Here is a 19,318-nt window from a genome sequence, read left to right as displayed (position 1 = left end):
GGCCATGCTAATTGGAGATGTACCACACACTCACCTACCACTTCCCTACATTTCTGCTGAGCTATCCAAATGACAGGAAAATTCCCAAATACAGGAATGTGAATGCTTCCTTCAACCACATGGGTGAGTTTCTCCTCCACGTGTTCTAAAAGATGATGGACATCTAATGTAATGACAGTTTCTTCAGAAACAACAAGTGCATTTGATTAAGAGATTTAGTACTGTGGAGCCTTTCCATAGCCTAATTTGCACGGTCTTGACCTTTGTAATGAAACCCAGAACTCTGAGGACACCAACACACCAGCAAAAGTGAATGATTTGTGAATAAAATGGAAATAAGAGGGATCTGTCATTACTTGTGGAGGTACAGATAGCAGGGTTGCATCCTCAGCTCTGCACCTTTCCTCTCCATCCAGCACTCCCATTGTGTATCCACTGCCTGAAACCCACCCAAGCTGAGAATCTCCGTGCTCTCCTTCCCTGAGAACAAGCATGGCCATTTCTCTTTTAAACCACTGGAGTGAAAAAGGAGAATTGAACAGATATAGGCAGCTTGCAAGGAACCCCTTCTCACCAGTTTTTTTAAAGACCAGTCTTTGCCTGCTTGTTGTAGCAGGGCCCCAGGGTAGAAAGCAATTCACAATCTCACAGCAATCTCACTGCATTTTGAGAACTGATCTGAAACAAAAGGTGGTGCTGGAACTGATGTAGGATTGCCACTTAATTTCTCATAGTTGTATAACTCAAATCATTGAAGGCAGAGGCAAATCTTGGAAGCCTCAACAGCAGAGCCCTAAGGTTAGACACCTTACCCAGCTCGGGTGTCTACAGAGTGGGAAGGTTGTGTGGAGAATTTAAGACTGAAAATCTTCGAGGTGACTGCCCCCAGGCTCTTTTTGGCTCTGACCTGAAAGGTTTCTCCTTCTTATGAAAGGAGTGGGCTAAGAGGAGGCAGGAAGAATCATCTCCTCTGACCACAAAGTTTCTGCATTGTGAATGTCTTTACCATCAATGCAGACTCCTATAGAATGAGAGAAATAAAAAGCACTGCACCCCTCAGTGCAGGACAGTTTTAGTGAAGACAAGTTGGATCTTTGATGTCTCAGCCATCTCTGCCCACCACAGTGGCCACCATCAGCATGGGACAGGCAGGTTAGGGAACACAGGGGAGTCAAGCAGAAGCAGAATTTAAGTGTCAGAGATCCTAAGTCCAAGACTGAGAAAAAAACCACACTTAACCCCTCTCAATTTCTGAATGTGACAGGCAGGAAATCACTGACTGTGAATCCTTCCATGACTTCACCACAATCCCAGCAGAAAGAGACCTGCAGGAAAATCCTGCCTTGTCATTTTTATTGGCATTTCTGTCCCTAGGGCTGTAAGTTGGAAAATTAAATAAGATGTGATGAATGGATCAAAAGTAGCCCTGCCAAGAAGGAAATGAGGGTGCTGGTGGATAAGAAGATGGACATGAGACAGCAGTGTGCACTTGCAGCCCAAAAATTCAAGCATATCCTGGTCTGCATCAAAAGCAGAGTGGCCAGCAGGCCAAGGGAGGTTATTGTGCTCCTCTGCTCCATTCTCATGAGACCACACTTACAGCAACACTGGAAGGACCCTGACCTGTAGGAGTGAGTCCATAGGAGAAGATTAGAGGGATGGAGAACCTCTCCTGTGAGGAAAGGCTGAGGTAATTGGAATTGCTCAGCATGGAAAAGAGATGGCTCTAGGAAGACATTATAGCATCCTTCCAGTACCTAAAGAGCTGAAGGGGGGCTTTTATCAAGGATAATGTAGTGAAATAACAAGGCATAATGGATTTAAAATGAGACAGGGCAGGTTTAGATTGGATATTAGGGAGAAAATCTTTACTTTGAAATTGGTGAGGCCCTGGCACAGGTTGCCCAGAGAAGCTGTGGATATCCCATCCCTGAAAGAGTCCAAGGCCAGGTTGGATGGGGCTTGGAGCAACCTGGTCCAGTGAAAGGTGTCCCTGCCCATGGCAGGGAGATCAGGACTAGGAAACCTTGAAGATCCCCTCCAACCCAATCCATTTTATGATTCTATTGAAACATATGAACTGAAGACACTGAAGAGTACAGCAAATAAGAGTCTGACTGCTGTAAATTAAACAGGAAAAGATATAGCTGGAGAAAACACGTAAATTATCCCTATTTTCTAATAGCAAGGGTTCTATTCACCACTATCATTCACACAGAAAGGATAAAATACAAAAGCTTGAGTTCTACAGCCCACACAGCTCTGACAGGCAGCTGTCAGAGGCAAGGGAGCTGTCACTTAGGAGCTGGTAAAAGATGTGCAGCTACCCCTGAACCACAGCTGGATCTGCCTGTCTGCTTATGGCAAGGGGTGTGACAGTGTCAGATCAATAATTCTCATGTTGATTGGAAAGGTTTTGGGCTGTTTCAACCCTCATCCTGTCCCACCTTCCACTCTGCTTCCTTCCTTTTCATTCTTCAGAAACAGCAGCAGAAAAAAAGAAAGCAAAAAGGGCCATGAAAGAAAAAATGGAATTTACAGATCACATGAATGAAACATGAAACATCACACTCAGCCTTCCTAACATTGTAATCTCTTCATATTTTAAATTTTTACACCTGTAGGAGGAAGTGCCTCAAACTGTCTTCAAAATACCTGAAAGTCCAAAAAATTACTTAATTCCCTTTTCCCTACCTCTTCACATGCAACATCCTGAATTTTTACCTTAAGAGAAGAGAGAGGTATTGGATAGGTAACATAGGTATCAAAAATTTTATTTGCTGGTTGAGGAGAGGATATTTTGAAATGGATAAGGATACAGAGTGCTTTCAGAAAAATAATAACAAAAGAAAAATTAGAAAATTTGGTGGGGGAGATAGGACATGGAAAAGTTGTAGAAATTGAAAAGATATACTTACTTAGACAGCAGTACTAGAACTTAAAACAAATTAAATCTGTGCCTTCCTGGACTGTAAAGCTTAGTTTCAAATAGTCTCACACTGTATTCTTTTTCTTAAGAAATGCAGAGCTCTGATTGGGATTTATCCCATTTAAGTTTAGGCTGTAGGTGTCTAACATTTTATATGGTTTTATACTAAGCTGCAAAAGAGAAAGAAAAAATCCATACACACATTGATTTTATCTCTTTCTTATGAGGAAGAGTAAAATAAATTAACTTCTCACAAGAAGTGCTTATTTTCCCCAGACACAATGAAAGAAGCTTAGACAAAGAGCAAAGATTTAGATATTGGTGTCCCAACAGATACCAGTATTTCAGCAGATGTCTGTCTGGTCAGGGTGACACAAGAAATTCAGCCAAAAGCAGCAACAGATAAAGATGGTAAAGGTAATGATTTGACTAATGGGGAACAGAAGAAGCTGATCTTGACTTCTAAACACATCCCCTGACCTGGATGATCAAATTGCCCAAGAAAAGCAAGTTTGAAGAACCAAAATGGAGCTAGGAAAAGCAGTGTCTTTTTGAACACTAATTTCCACAGGGAGAGCTTAAGAACATTCTGTGCAGACTTTAGTCTAGTTTCTGGATGAATTACAACAGATATGGGACCAAAACTATGGGGCAGTCATGGACTGTGTAAAGGGTTAAACTTCACTCTGAGTTTTCTCTCTCCATGAATTGTATTGGATGAAGCCAACCCTGAGGCTCAACTGACCCAAATTCCAGAAGGTGATGCTTTGCTGACTGCAGGGAGGCTCAGGAGCCCTCACCAGAAAAATAAAGGGTACAAAAAGGGTAAAAAATGGGTACAAAAAGGCCCTGAGCACTCTGGCCTTTCTACATCTGTTTTGGCACTAGGCTTCCTGCTCCACTCAGGAGCAAGAAGGTACTTTGCTTTCTTTTCCTCTTGATGCCAAAGAAAATACCAAAATACTAATACATTGCCATGGGCAGACATGCACATGAATTGACATCATATTCAGATAAGCAAATATTTCCAATACAGTTGCTGTCTGAAGAGTAACTGTTTTAGTCTATCTGTTGCCAAATTAAAAAAAAAAAAAGGATGTGATTGTGCTTGTTTTGGTGTTTTGTCCTTGTTAGCAAGACTGACAGCCTGTTCTTCAAGAGATAAAACAGGTGTTATAACTTGTTTTCCATAGATACATATGAGATCTAATTTGATGTGTGAAAGTTTGTCATATTCATGTCAACGTATTCAGAGACCAACACTTGTTTATAGATTAGTACAGCTGAAAGAGACAATAATGTGCAGTCCAATCTCCCAGCCAACACAAGTCCAAAATTATTCTTAACAATCCTAGTATATCATCTGTACCTTGTTCAAAGTTGCAATACTTTTCCTGATCTATAGAACGATGGGCTTGGATTTATGGACAGAATATTCCCCCCCCTAGGACTGGAAAGCTGTTTGAGTGCTCAGCTACCATCACCTGATGCACTTGATCTCCAAAATGAATGCATTCCTCTTCTGGTTTCAGTGTCATGTTTTAATCTGAAACTTTTCCCTGACTTCTAGGGCCCAGAACAGTTGCTTGGCTGGTGGTAAATCATGGAATAATTTTAATTTTTTCTGTACTAAGGTAAACATGAAAGCCCACAATGCTATTGGCCATTTCTTGGCCTAAAAATTATCCCAAACAGAGAAATAAGTAAGAAATTAAATAACACATTAGCTCAGTTCCATCAACAATGTTTCATTTGCACAATAAAGAGGAAAAGAAAACAAAAAATTTTCAAGCTCTTTGCCTTCTGCTTTGCTCAGAAACTGAAAACACAGCTGGTACTTAACAGTGCCTGGTTAGATGGAGAAAAACTAAATACAAGGTGATATTGAATCCTCAGACTGAGAGAAACTTCTGTACAACTACACAGCAAGCACCTCAAGAAGTTCTGCACAAAGCCTTGCTGGTAGCTATAGCAACTGCATTCACTGTATTTTTACCAAGACACACTTTTTAAAGCTAAAGTAAGAAAGTGTGTTTTTCAGCCCTTATCTACTCATCCAATTTCCAATTTCTTTTTGATGCTCCCCTGCTCCCCATTCAGCTTCCACACTCCCTCTCCCACTTGGCATGCATGGCATGTGGGTTGCTGGGGTTACTCCCAAATTCAGGGAAGGAATTTTCTTTCAAAAATTCAACAGGCTTAAATCTAAACTGCTGAACTGTGGCTTTCATTTCCAGTGAAATGCCATACCAGCACAAATACTTACATCTCTAAGGCAAATCAGACATCCAAGAGAATTACACTGTGAGCAATAACTGGTGTATGCCCCAAAACATTATAAAGGGGATGGGAAAGGAAGGAATCTATAAGAACCCTAATTTGCTAGGCCTGGAGAGATAAATTTTTACAAAGGCATGTAATGACAGGACAAGGGGATATGGCCTTAAGCTGAAGAGGGTAGATTTAGATCAAATATTAGGAAGACATTCTTCCCTGGGAGGATGGTGAGGTCCTGGCACAGATTACCCAGAGAAGCTGTGGCTGCCCCATCCTTGGAATTGTTCCAGCTGGGATGGGACTTTGAGCAGCCTGGTGTAGTGGAAGCTGTCCCTGCCTGTGGCAGGGAGTTGGAAACAGGATCTTGAAGGTCTCTTCCAACCCACACCACTCTGATATTCCATTGTTTGCTGTGTGGGAATTCTGGTCTTGTTGCATTTACTCATTAGCAAGTGCTGTAAAGCTACAAAACCTCAACAGACACGGGGAATGAAAGCTTTGGAGAGCCACTGTACTCAGTTCATCTCACATAAATGATGCCTTTCGATGGCACAGCCTTCTCTGTACGACTGGCACCGTGCAGTCAGACAGACAGGTTTGACATTTATCTGCTGAAAGGGATTTCCCCACCTTTGAAATGTCTGTGTGAGACATGAGAGCACTGCTGGTTCCCTGTGTTACAGTCAACCCTCTGAGCTGAGACTGGTGTGGGATTAACTCCTCTCCCTGGGGCTCCCATCCACATGAGCCATAGCTTTGACTCTCAAGTCTGAGAGAGCAGCACTATCTCCTCACATCTGGCCTCCCCTTGGACAAGGCAGAATTTTATTTCCCTCTGCAGTGTATGAAACAAAAAATTGAGAGCATAATGCAGGTCTTCAGGCTTTATATTGAACTTCCACTTCTGAAGTCTTTGGAAAAATGTTAATTGCAGAAAAGCACATGGTGCCTCACACCCCCAAGTCTCTTCTCCCTGGCAATAGGCTGCTTGGTGTTTTTCCACACCACTGGGTTGGTTTGATGTATTGATTCATTTATTCACATGAAGCAGCTTGCCTATCTTGCCTGTAACTACATTATTTATGAAAAGTTCACCATGGAAAAAAAAACAAAATGCACAAATAAATGTTTCACAGACTGTTAGATTTTTTCAATATTATTTGCTTTGGGATGCTATTCATAAAAGCCTGACTATTACTTTTTAAAGTAATCAGTTATATCCACAGGAATGCCACTGGATATCCATAAGACCACAGTTTTCCCTGTTTTTGTGTACTTCATGAGTAAAGTCCTTGTAAGGTTCAAAGTATTAAAAGACATAAATAGTATTAAAATCTATAATAAAAGTTTCAGCATTAAAACTTTTGATGTTCACCAAAGGCTAGAACAGAGTTGCAATTCAGGGCGACAGAAACACTATGTCACACACTGCTGTGATGTTATCACTGATGTTATTCAACATTCCAATATATTAAAGCATTATGATACCTGGAAAATATTCACAAGTTGTCATCTTGTTCCTAATAACATCCTAGGGGCAAAAAAATTTTTTTTTTTTTTCCCCCACATACCAATGTGCAAGAGTGTCAGCTTTATGATTCCTGTATATGAATTACACCAAAAGGACTCAGTTTCACTGGCAACAATTCAAACCCAGGAAAGGCAGGACAATGAAGTGACTTCAAAGGAACATGAGTTATTGGAAAGATCATGCAAGAGCAGGATAAGTATTCAACCTTAACACACTTCAGTTTCATCAGATTCCAAATTGCAGGAACCAATTATTTTTTTGTTGTGGCAAATCTCTGATATCTCAGAGCCTGGCTCCATCTTGATGTGCAGCTGCAACTCTATTAGTGTAAATCAAAAAGAAAAAATGATAACAAAAAAACAACTACAAAAAAAAAAAAAAAATTAAAAAGAAGCAGTAAAAGCAAACCCAAACTCCAAGGGACATACACAAGTGCAAAATAGGAATAAAGCCACACAGACCCTGATGCTGAGGCTGATCCACCTTTCTGCAGAGGACAAGTGCTTAAAATAAACGTACCAAAGCACTGAAATCCATTCAACAGTTATTCTAAGATGGTTCTACTTAATGAGAGACTTCTCTTCAGCCACAAGTTATAAATAGGAGCATTGCCTTTGCACAGTGTGAATCTCACAGCAAAGGAACATTTCTGGGGGAAATTCAGAGATTTAATCTAGGAATGGATGATATCATCCCGTTTCTGATTTTAGGAAAAGAATGAGGGGTGGGAAAAGTATTTTTCCCTGCATGTGTCTCTGAGCAGACGTACCTTGTTGCTGAGCTGTGTCCTGCAGCTGGGGATTGCCTTTGGGAATGCTTCTCCTGCAGGCTGCAGCCCTGCAAGTAAACAGGCAGGGATGGGCAGGATGTGGGCAGAACTTGGGAACTTCTCTACCCCTCCCAGGGACCAAAGTAGCCTCAGAGCCACCACAAAAGCAGACAAGGATGGTGAGGAAGGGCTACCCTCGCCCTGGAGCCTCCCATGATTGCTGCCCTCAGCTCCTGCCTGCCCAGGGGAGCACATGGGCACTGCTTGGCATGGGCACCCCTCTCCTCTGCTGGCAGAGCCTGTCCTGCCCCAGGACAACACTCTGGACTGAGGGAGTCACTGGTGTTGGCACATACCCTTGTAATTCAGATTGCTGCCTGGCACTTGCAGGTCAGTGGCTTCTAGTCTGTGATTTCAAGTATTTCCTGATTAAATTGCCTAGGAAGGATATGGCCAGAAATGTCCCAGCTCACCTGGTTTGCCACAAAGTGCAGTCTGAGGCCATTATTTTTTTTTACAATATTGTCGTATACAATTGTTAAAAAACAAGTCATAATTTAAATCTACAGGTTTTTACAACTATTGAAAGCATTTTTAAAAACACATTTTAGAAGTTATTAATTTTAAAAATTACACATTTTCAATAGTTCTAATATTCTATCTGAATGCACCATATCAGTAGAAGCCAGCATAGATAATAATTTTATAAATACCACACTCTGAGATATGTGATTTAGTCTTTGCTGGCTCTGCTGATTTAGCAGCACAGCTCACAAAAGGATCAATGTTCAGGCAGTCCCACTGGTCTCTCAGCACACCTCTTAGCAGATTAAAGTACTCCATAATTTTTTATTGGAAGGACAGAATCTCTCCCTAAATACAGACAACACAATAAGAGCATCAATAAATTGGGAGTCATTTTCCACTTCAGTCTGTATAACATCAAAGACAGTGATGAAACCTTAAATCACAGAAAGTAATTGCTAGTGACAGAACTCCTCTTAGGCTTAGGATTTATTCCCAGAAAGCATTAAGCCCATGGGAAAAATTACATTAATTTTTTTATCACTAGTTCCCATTCTCCTTGTAGATTGTTTAGACAAATCTAACAGAATTGATTTCTACTCTCTAAGAAAGCATCAGTGTGAACAAGGTTGAGGCCTTTCCCCAAATTCAAGTGATAAAATAAAGGGCCTTAGCAAAAGAACTTTTGAGCCTTAAATACAGAGCTGAATATAAAGTAATCCCTGAATACTCACCCATAGAGAAAATGACTTATTTTTATCAACAAGTTCTCTCATTAAAAGTTTGAAATTTGAGATCCCACATAGAAGCAGTCACTGAACTAGACATGCCTGCCATGTTTAGTGTGTGGTCACCAAAAGGAGCTGAATTTGCAGTGTTTCACCCTGAAACTTTCCTGAAACAGTGGCAGCACTGATGGGGAATTAGCTCAGCATGTGAGAGGCAGCAGGATTGGTGTGTGCATTCTCCAGTGTTTCATTCCAGAATGTACTTGGTTATACACTTATTTACATAATATTAATTAATAATTTATTTTATTAATGCCAAATGGCAGCATTTGAAATTGTTCTGAGATGAGCTCAGCTGGCCAGAGCCTGGTGCTGACACCACCAAGGCTGTGGATTCAGCTCCTGTGTGGGACATGAACTCAAGAGCTGGAATCAATGATCCTTGTGGGCCCCTTCCAGCTCAGATTCTGTGACCACTGATGGAAGATGTAATTTTTCACTCTCCTTCACATATCAGACTATTTTTTTTCATTTAATAATAGGTATCATATTTCTCCTTTCTCCTAGAAAATAGTACCAAACTTTTGAAAATTTACCCCTGCTGTCTAACACTTTACAAGCTCCTTCTGCAATTTTTAGCTTTTAACTCCCATTCTTTCCTCTTTCTGTGATTTTGTCTTCCAGGGCATGAAATTCAGAGTGTTCTGCGATTCAGTTTGATTTCTCAAAGACCACAAGCTTGTCTTTTTTAAAAGATCATAAGCTAAAAAGAACCATCTCCTGTTAAAGAAAAGATTTCACCAGTCCTAGCACTTGTGAAAATGCTGCTTAGGTGTAAATTCAGTGGTTTAGATGATTATTAACCCAATAATCATTCAAATTCTTGGGAAGAAGACTCTCAGTCACTTGTCCACTGCTCAGGAGTCTGGGTTTTACTCTTGCCAGTGTCTCATGTCCCAAGCAATGGGAGAAGCCACCAAGAAGATTACCTTGAAGAGAGTTAGGAAATGAATAAAAAATGCAGGCAGGTGGTGAGACAAATAGGGTTATAACCAGACTCCTCATCTGTCGCCTTAAAAATGCCATTTTTTAGATGGGAATCAGGACTTGGGTGAATTTCAGATGAAGTAGTTGTGGGTGCCCCATCCCTGGAAGTGTACAAGCACAGGCTGGATGGGGTTTGGAGCAACCTGGACTAGTGGAAAGTATCCCTGACCGTGGCAGGGGGTGAGAACAAGATAATCTTTGAGGTTCCCTCCAACCCAAACCATTCTATGATTTCTAAAATTTATTTTGTATGAAATTACTGTGACAGAGCCAAAATGAAGTTCAGTTCAGCCGTCCAAGTCTTGCACCAAAATCAAGGCCTTCCTGTCTCACATTATCTCAGCTGGGACAGGAGAAAAGGGTGCCCTGTTCACCACACTTGATCCTCAGTATTTCACTAATCCCATGACCACACAGCATTAAAGGTCCAAAGGGACTCCTCAAATCTCCCATTCTTCCTGATGGCACTGGAGGTGAAAAACTCTATGAATTTTGCAGCCATCCAATTCAGCACCGTGTCACAGAACAGAGCAGGGATTAGCATTTATCATCTGATCAGGCAAACAAGTCAGCCAAACAAGAAGAGCTGGTAATGAGGCAGAAAAGCTGTTTGCACAATGGCACAGATCCTCCCACCTAGGCATGAATCAGGAGGATTCATAATATTGCTATTTAATTGAGAGACTCCATAGATAAAGGCCAATTTTTAATTGAGACCCTCGAGAAGATAAAGGCCAAGTTTTTGCAGACAGAATGGGACTGACAAAAGAAAAAATCCATGCTCTGTGGAGCTTCTTAATGACAAGTCAGAATTAACAAACCTTGTCCTATTTGTAACAGGAATAAGTGAAATGATCATTTATGCAAGTGTCCATTTCACAGGAAATTGCTGCCTGCCATGTTCCAGCAATTATTTGGGTTCCAATGCAGGAGAAACACTGGCTTCATGTCAGAATTGTCTTAAAGCTGCACTAAATCAACCCAAAAAGCTGGTATTCCCCAAAACCAGTGTAATCCCTCCTCTTCCATGGGCTCTGAATGAGAAAGAGAAGAGGTTTTCAAAGACAATGTGCAGTCCAACAGCCTTGTGCTCCCTCCATCATCTTTGCACGTGTCTGACATTCATCTGTGTGACATCACTGCCACATCACACACATCCTGAAAGATCCTAAACTGTTACCTGGGACAAAATAGTCACATCACCCCTCCACAGCTATTCCAGACCCTTCTGCTCACCCAAACTGCTTTTTTAATCAATACAAAGCTTTTCAATTTATTGACTGTTATAAATGGTCAACAGCCATGCCACTCCAGGCTGCTGTGGGGAGCCAGCTCTGCCAGGACTCTGCTGTGCCTTACTGAAATTATGAGGTTTCATCTGACCAAATACAGAGATTTACAGTGTAGTTGTCTATATCTGCCAGCACCCTATAATCCATAAAGACAAACAGACACTTCTAGGGAGTAATTTATTTCAAATAGGTCAGATGAATTACCCTGAAAATCTTCATAATTTTTCCACCATTTTTAAGGCAGCAAGGGATGTCTGGATAAAAGTGAGGATCAAAATCATTCATGTAAAACCAGGTGAGATGACCCAGCATCTCACCTGGGAAAGGCTCTTCACACACACTCAGCCTCTCTGCTTGAGGCAGACCCAGGAGAGGTTAAATGCCACACAAACCAGGCACAGCCTTTCATCCCATCTTATGTCCATCCATGCCATGGACCACTGCAATTATTTAAGGGAGTTGAGCCCATGATGTGATACATCTGCAAGTCATTAATGAAGAGCAGTACAAAGGCATAGAGCTAAGGAAAAAACTGACACTTCTTAAACCTGAGTTGCTCCTGTGTTTTTTCTGGTGGGATTTTTCTTGATCTGTTTTGCTTTGGGTTTATGGGTTTTGTTTGTTTGTTTGTTTGTTGGGGGGAGGTTTGTTTGCTTTGTTTTTTGTTTTTTCTTTCCTTCTGGTTCCTGAAGGCCTACAAAACTGACAGCAACTCTTCCAAAAAGGGGGTCAGAGTTCCCAGAACTCCCCAAATTTCAGTGCACCCTCTGTGGCTTCTTTGGCTGGGCACGACCTGATTTAGAGGTCATTGCCTTCAAAAACACTCTCATGGAAATGAGGAGAAATTGAAGAAGACTAAAGAGGTTTAAGTTGTTTATCATACCAGTGGAATCTGGTATAAGGGTACTTGATGCTTTATCTGTTTTCCTACATGTTATCACTCTTAGCTCAGAAAACTGCTGAAGGAAACCAACAGCTCTTTGACTTCCCTGTGTCACCACATCCAAAATTAGCAACTTAATTTTGTAGCCCACTCGTAACTGCCACAGCCTGCCTGGGGTCATGGCCCACAGTCTGGGAACAGCTGCCAAGGGAAGGGAAAAGGATCTAAGTGAAGAAAATATGGCAGTAGAAATATCTACTGAAAAGAAGAAAAAAAATAATCAAAGGCAGTAATAAAAATAAATAAAGGCAGAACAACAAATTTTAAAGAAGAAAAAATTAGTCAAATATATACAAATAGCTTGAGTACTGAACAGAAAATGTACTCAATAATAAACCCAAGGGATGGCCAAGAAAGAAGATAATACACACCCAGTTGTAAACTGTTTTAATTTCAGGAATCAATCATAAAAGTACTTATCCACATAATTAAGAAAAGCCTCCAGAAAACATAAAGACCACTCTCAGAAACACTCTAGAGATGGTAGCATAACCAAACAGCAAAGCAGGACAACGACAATTGCCTTGAAACAACTCAAGGTAGTTTATGAAATATCAGACTTGAACAAGGACTGTCAACCCATCTGTGAGGAGTGAGCAGCTCCAGGGCAGCTGAGCAGATTTATTACCTATGTTAGAGCACTGTCCTGTACAAAAGGAATGGGATTTGTGCTGCTTTTTGCTGCAGGAACATGAAGTCACTGTCCATTGCAGAGCTACACCAGACTGAGCATCCTGGGCTGCTGTGCTGCAGGACATGGAATGAGGCAGATCTGAGCTTTCTCAGTGCTCACACAGGAGCAGAAAAATTCCGGGTGCTACAGCAGAGCTGTGCCTTGCTGCCTCTTGAACAGTGCTGAATTAATTTCCCAGTCAGAATTTAATACCACTGTGTCTGGCTGCCCTGCCTAGACCTAGCCAGTGGGGTTTGCTGCAGATTTTCTGGTATATTTTGCAAAGATAAGCCCTGAAAATAATTTTTTAATTAATCATTACAATACACTGGAAACCATGTTAAAAAAAAAAAAAAAAAAAAAAAAGAAGAAAAGAGTAAAACCTTTCCTTGTAGATTCATGAAGATATTTAACTTACTGTGAAGAAAACCACTCCTGCCACTGAAATTAAGGTTTTCAGGAACGGCCAGTGCTGTAAAACAGGTTCCAGCTGTTGTTTCATTACTATGAACTGCACTGGCAATCAAGACAGTCCACTCAGATTATTTGTAGCCTTTATCTGCTGGTGAAATTTGAATTAGTGGAGTTTCTGTTATATACTAGGCAATTAGTTTTACACTAAGCATGGAGCCAACAGAAATCCCCCAATAATTCTAAATGTTACAGCTCAAAGAAAATCATTGCAATCAATAAGCAGAATAATTCTTCCTGTGGTAATCAATGTTAACCAGGTTGCTCTGGAATGAGATAACTGGGTGCTGACAATGGGCACATACTTCAACATGGTTAAGCACTGAAAAACTTACACTTGGGCAATAAACAGTCAAACCACAACCAAGTTGGCTAAAAAAGATCTAAATATCTAAAAAATATTTTGATCTGTCAATGGTTTAAACTTGCCCTCAAATGTGAAGTGAAATATGGCAGTTTTGACATCTCTTATTAAAATCACTTAAGAATCAATATTCAGGACATAACAATAATCAAATCAAGTTACTTAAACCAAACTCAGGGGATCCTTCTGTTCTGCAAAGAATCAAAAATTAATTTCTGAGGAACTGAATCAATGCAAAGTAAATAGATTCTGATGAGCTGGAGAAGGATAACTTACATCTATTGCATAGTAGATGAGCTCTGTGATAACAGCACTCCCTGAGCAGAGGAAATCTACACCACTGCATAATCAGGACTGACAGCATTTGCAAAACATGACCCATAACTCAGCTCCACTCATTCCTAATGAAAAATCAAGGCTAACACATTTTGGAGAAGTTTTGTGACACGTGATCAGACCAGGTCCAATTTGGCATTTTTTGGGCAGCTCTGCAGCCCCACCCCCCCGGGTGGGATTTGTGACTCCCCAGTGGGCTCCCAGCACAGGCTGCTTTGCTTTTTTTGTAGAGTTTGAAATCAGTGCCAGAGCTCACAGGTACCTGCCCACTCTTCACTGCTGAATTTCCTCCATACTGAGAAAAAAATGGGAAGGTTTTAGAGAGAATTCATTCTGCTTTACAGAAAGAAACCTTCTAAATCTAACACCCTTGTTAGTGTCACAAAGATTGCAGGTATTTGCCATGCAAACCTCAATGTAATAAAGAATAGCAACTCAGCCCACTTTGATCTCCTAAACCAATTTTTTTTTTTTTTTTTAGGTTGCAGCTAGGAGCACAAGGAATCAATAGATATCTCACTATTTGCATCACCTGATTTGTGAAATTACTTGTCCACCAAACAACATATCTTTGTATATATCAATAATGGTTATTAGAGAGAAGGGTGGGGTTTTTTATTTTCCCCACTCCAGATTAAATTTCTAAACTATAACAAAGTCCCTGGTAGGTGATGTACCCACCTACTGCCAATACTGAAACAGTTTTCTCAGGGCATTAATAGTGTGTCCACACTTTTTCTTTCCTAGGTGAAGTAGGAGTTATTCAATTGACCTTTTAGTGATGCTGAAAAATAAATATCAGCCCACTCCCACACTCATATTCAGACTAGAAAGGAGTAAGCAATTTGTCCCACAAGCAGAGCTATCCCTCTTGTTCCATGGCTCATATTCACATGATAAATTCTTCCAGCCTAGTTGGTGGAGCTGGACATCAGGAGTAAAGCAGGGAGAAGAAATCAGGGGGTGCTCCCCCATCCTGGCCCCAGCTCCTCTGCTGTGATTGCCAGCCCAGGGTTTGTAATTACTGATCACAACCCCCATGGCAGCCTGCACCAGCAAGAGCAGAGGGGATCCCACAAAGGAAAAGTCCTGAGACAGAAAATGGGGGCTGTAGGGGTCTTGGTGATCCATTATTATCTCTGAACAGACCTGTGAGGAGGCTGGGTTCTTCTCCCATGTGACAGGGATGGGCATGAGGAAATGGCCAGGGGAGGTTGAGATTGGAGATTATGAAGGATTTTTTCACTGAAAGGGTTGTCAAGCACTGGAAGAAGCTGCCCAGGGAAGCTGTGGAGTCACCACTCCTGGAGGGGTTTAAAATGCATGTGGCACCTGGGGACAGGGTTTAGTAGTAGACATGACAGTGGTGGGTTAATGACTGCACTTGATGGTCTTAGGGGTCTTTTCCAAACTAAACAGTTCTATTATGTTCTGACTCTATAGTTTTTAAAAAGTCAGCTCCAGCTAATTTCTCTTCACCACTCAAATTCTAGAAATCTTGCCAACTGTTAGAGAATATATTATTCAATTAATAAGAAATCAGGATGCTTTGAATTTATATAAACCTTCTGATTTGTCTGGGCTGCTTTTAGGAACTAAAGGTCATAATTCATGTAAAATCTCCTTCTCATATTATCTCTTATTCACAGCTGGAAGAACTGACTGTTCACAGATTCAATGACTTGCCAAAGGCTTCAATATCCTTAATCTATGGTTCCTGACCACATGTCAGTGGGCTGCAATTTTAAAGTAAAAATCCTTGACTTCACCTGTAATTTGCTGACACTTGACATTTATAAGTCACGAACATTAACAGTAAGATCTCCTCTCCACTGAAAAAAACAAGCAATATATTTTAAACAAAAATTGAAATTAAAAACTGTAAAATAAATGCTGTGATTATTGAATTGCAAGTTTGCATACTTGCTTGCAAAGGAGAAACACAAGTCTGAGTGTACCTTGAGCAGATAACTTCAAGATTTAAGACCTGCAAGTCTCCCAAAAGCACAACAGGAGATCTGTGCAGAATTTTCTTTCTGCAGAAGACATTCCTCTGCTTGGCTCTGCTCACAGAGCTGGGACAGTCATCTCAGCCAACTTTTGCTCATTCCAGCTTCAGAAGCCTGATTTGATTTCCACTGAAGGGGATCTCTAAACTTCCAGCAGCAACTGGAAGAAGCCTCTAGGGAAACACCAAATAAAATTAAGCCCATGATGAAGAAAATTTTTGTTTGTTTTCCTCCATGCTACAAGATTTTTTTTTAAAAAAGGTTCCCAATTCATCTGCTACAGTTCAGTGATTTCTGTACACGATGTCTCCCCCTTTCCTCACTCTCTAAACTTGAGTTCTCAAACTCCAAAATATCTTTGTAGCAGTTGGTAGTGCCTAATACAAAGTGACCAGCCCCCAGTAAGGACCCATCATTCCTGTTTTTAGACTCACTCAGCCATGGAAAAATCTGCAGGAATCAGTCTTCTCTAAAGAGGCAGCTTTAAAGAAAAAATCAACCACTACATTTCCTTGCAACATAAAATAGGGTTGGGAAGCCTGGAAGGAGATATTTCGGTGCCATAGGAGACAATGCATAATTAAAGTTCATGTAAGAATGACTGGGGAATTTGGCATGGTCTGAAGAGCTGAAATAGCCCAGTACCACCTCTCTCATTCAGGTGTGGTGGTACAGACAAGATATTGATATAATGCAAGCTTTTTCTTAAAGGTTTTGCTCCTCATTGTGAGAAATGGGAAGAATTCAAGAATGGTCTTTAAACAGGAGGAATTGTGATCACCCAGCAGTGATTAATCAAAACAAGCTTTAGAATAAAGTGTTACAATATGACAAATTTAAATATCCTTTGAAGCCAAGATAATTATGGAACAAATCTCAGGAATATATTTTAGCAAGAAAGTTATCACAGGCTAGAAACAAAAGTGTTATTTTATTCCTATTATTTTCAGTATCATAATCTCCAGAATCAAAAGCTAGCTCTGGCATGTAGCAAAGATGTTTGCCTTAAAACTGTATGAAATGCAAGAAGTAAGAAAATACTTATGTATATGTATAGGTGATATAGACATGCTCACCCACACATTGTCTGGGTCTCTGAGCTCATCAAAACCTTCCCACAGACCAAAAAATTAAATTAATCCTTCCACCTCATTCTTCCTCTCTTAGGTCCCCATTGGGGAGGTTTTCTTCCACCATAGTAACATGAGTCAGAGTAACATGAGTCACACAGCACTTCCCCTGCAATGAGTCCTCCATCCAATGTGCTTTTCCAACCCAACTCATTCATGGCACAGGTCTCACTCAAATTCAAGAGTCAATCACTCAAATCAGAGAGAATATTATTTCCTGTTAAAACAAACAAGATTCGGCCCCAAACTGATCCCAGGAGAGAGAGGCACTGTCATCTGCTGGTTTAAAGTCAAAAGACCTGGTTTCCTCCCTTTGCTCCTGTGCTGAGGACTGCCTTTCTGCAAGGTGCTTGGAGAAATTTTCCACAAAACCAGATGACATTCATCAGTTGGTGGGCTGCCCATTCCTAAACTCAGAACTGGACTCCTCTCTATTTCACCAGAAAAGATGCCAAAACATCCAACACTGCCTCTTACTAGAAGCTGTAGAACACAACATACTTATTGAGGATGTACAGTGAATCTACAACACACACTCAGGAGTTTCTTTTTCATTAATATTCTATAAACACTTCATTGATATAAAATCTCCGTGTATTTGATATGTCTAACTAGAAGCTACTCAGGACACTGTCCCAGCTGTCCAGACAATAGTATTTGTATATTTAGAATAGCAGCATCTTAATGGAAAATATGTAAAATAGTTGGTAGGATTTAAAATTTAGTTAAAACTACTAAATGCCTACTCTTTAATGGAAAAAAAAAAAAAAAAAGTGTCATATAGCTTTTGAAGTGGAATAAACCTTGCAATTGCCTGCCTGACCTATTTGGCAACACTTCTCCCTATTATTTTATCAATTTGTGTCTCTACAAACTCCCCCAAACCAGATGTCTAAACAGTCATTCATCAAACAGAAAAAGGAGATCCAGGCATGCACCTAGAGTAATTCTGGTTGCTAATTGAGCACATGGAGTAACACAGATACATCTTGCAGGTTCACCTTCCTGAGAATGATCCCATTAGTGTCCACACTGCACAGATGGGCTTCATTTTTTAAAGTTTTAATCAAAATACATGCAAACAGGCACAGCACCACGTGCATGCTAATGCTGTGAAGTGTCAGCAGTCACTACACCCTGAAGAACTCCAGCTATGTAAAAACTCATTAAAAAAAGAGAAGGAGCTGATGAATTAGGCATTTTAGAGGAAGGCTTAGAGGCTACAGCTAGAAGGGGACGCACAGCACATTTGTAATAAATGTGGAGCAAACATCTTGTTAACACGGCAGGGCATTCCCACATACTGACAGAAACTGCACCAACACAAAGACAGAATACAAGAAGGTGTAAAGTCATCAAACTCCCGAGGTATTTATGTTAGGAAAACCAACCTGAAAACAGTGATTATAGTGTAATCTTGACATCTGTCAAGCTCCTGTCAATAGCTTTCCTCAATGAAGGCATTACACATCCCTCAGCTGCTGCTTTGTCACCTGCAGGGAAGTCTTCTGCATCTGCTAATCCCAGTTCAAGGGCTCACCAGCCCTGATTCAGGTGACCAACTCTCCTAACAGACTCTGGTCTCAAAACTTTGTTAACTAAATGAGAAATAAATAAATCCAGCTTAAGAATAATGGAACACACTTCCTCCTATATTTCCTTTGCAAAAGGCAGACCCTGTTCCTGCATGTTTGCATAGTTTAAAAAAGTTAATAAAAATTAGTCTTCTGAATTTGATACTCCTCCCTGCCGGGGGGAAAAATGAAAATACAAAGCAGAGGTTGTGTTCATTTGCAGGTTTGCAACCCCAACCATGTCCTCTTACCTGCACAGACACGGCCCCACCCGCAGTGGTACCTGGAGCCCTGCAGAGCTGTCAGCCTGGCGGGACGGGGCGGTGATGGGCGGGAGCGCACGGACGGACACACGGACACAGGGACACGCAGGGACAGACCGCCCCGAGCCCCCTGCGCACACAGGGACGGCTCAGTGATGGGGATTGGCAAAACGCTGCATCCTCGGCACGGGCAGAGAGCAGCGATGGAGCGCAGGGCAGCGGGAGCCGGAGGGCGGCCGGGCAGGGCGGGTCGGGCCGGGTTTAAGGAGCGAGGGGAGGGGAAGCGCGGAGAGGGGAGGGCTGCGGGCCCCGCTGCCGGCCGGGGGCGGGGGGAGCCGGAATAGAGCCGGGATGGAGCCGGGATGGAGCCGGGATGGAGCCGGGATGGGGCTGACCCGTCCGGGGGTGTGGGCTGGGGAACACGAGGATGGGGGTGTGAGCGATGAGGGACAGTTCG

The 19,318-nt window shown here is 41.4% G+C and overlaps 1 protein-coding gene across 1 annotated transcript in view; it reads right to left on the bottom strand.

Moving 5' to 3' along the window:
- COL22A1 (collagen type XXII alpha 1 chain) overlaps nucleotides 1–18,889 on the bottom strand; it is a 220,377-nt gene extending 201,488 nt beyond the window's left edge. Inside the window, exons 1-2 of the mRNA XM_079301128.1 lie at nucleotides 18,850–18,889; nucleotides 7,507–7,574 (exon numbers count right to left, since the gene is read on the bottom strand). The gene's annotated coding sequence lies outside the window, so the exon portion shown is untranslated. The remainder of the gene's footprint in view (nucleotides 1–7,506; nucleotides 7,575–18,849) is intronic.
- Between the last annotated feature and the right edge of the window lie 429 nt (nucleotides 18,890–19,318).

Source organism: Erithacus rubecula (assembly GCF_903797595.1).
Source record: "Erithacus rubecula genome assembly, chromosome: 3".
In the NCBI taxonomy this organism is placed as follows: domain Eukaryota; kingdom Metazoa; phylum Chordata; class Aves; order Passeriformes; family Muscicapidae; genus Erithacus; species Erithacus rubecula.
This window is presented reverse-complemented; position numbering and strand designations above follow the sequence as displayed.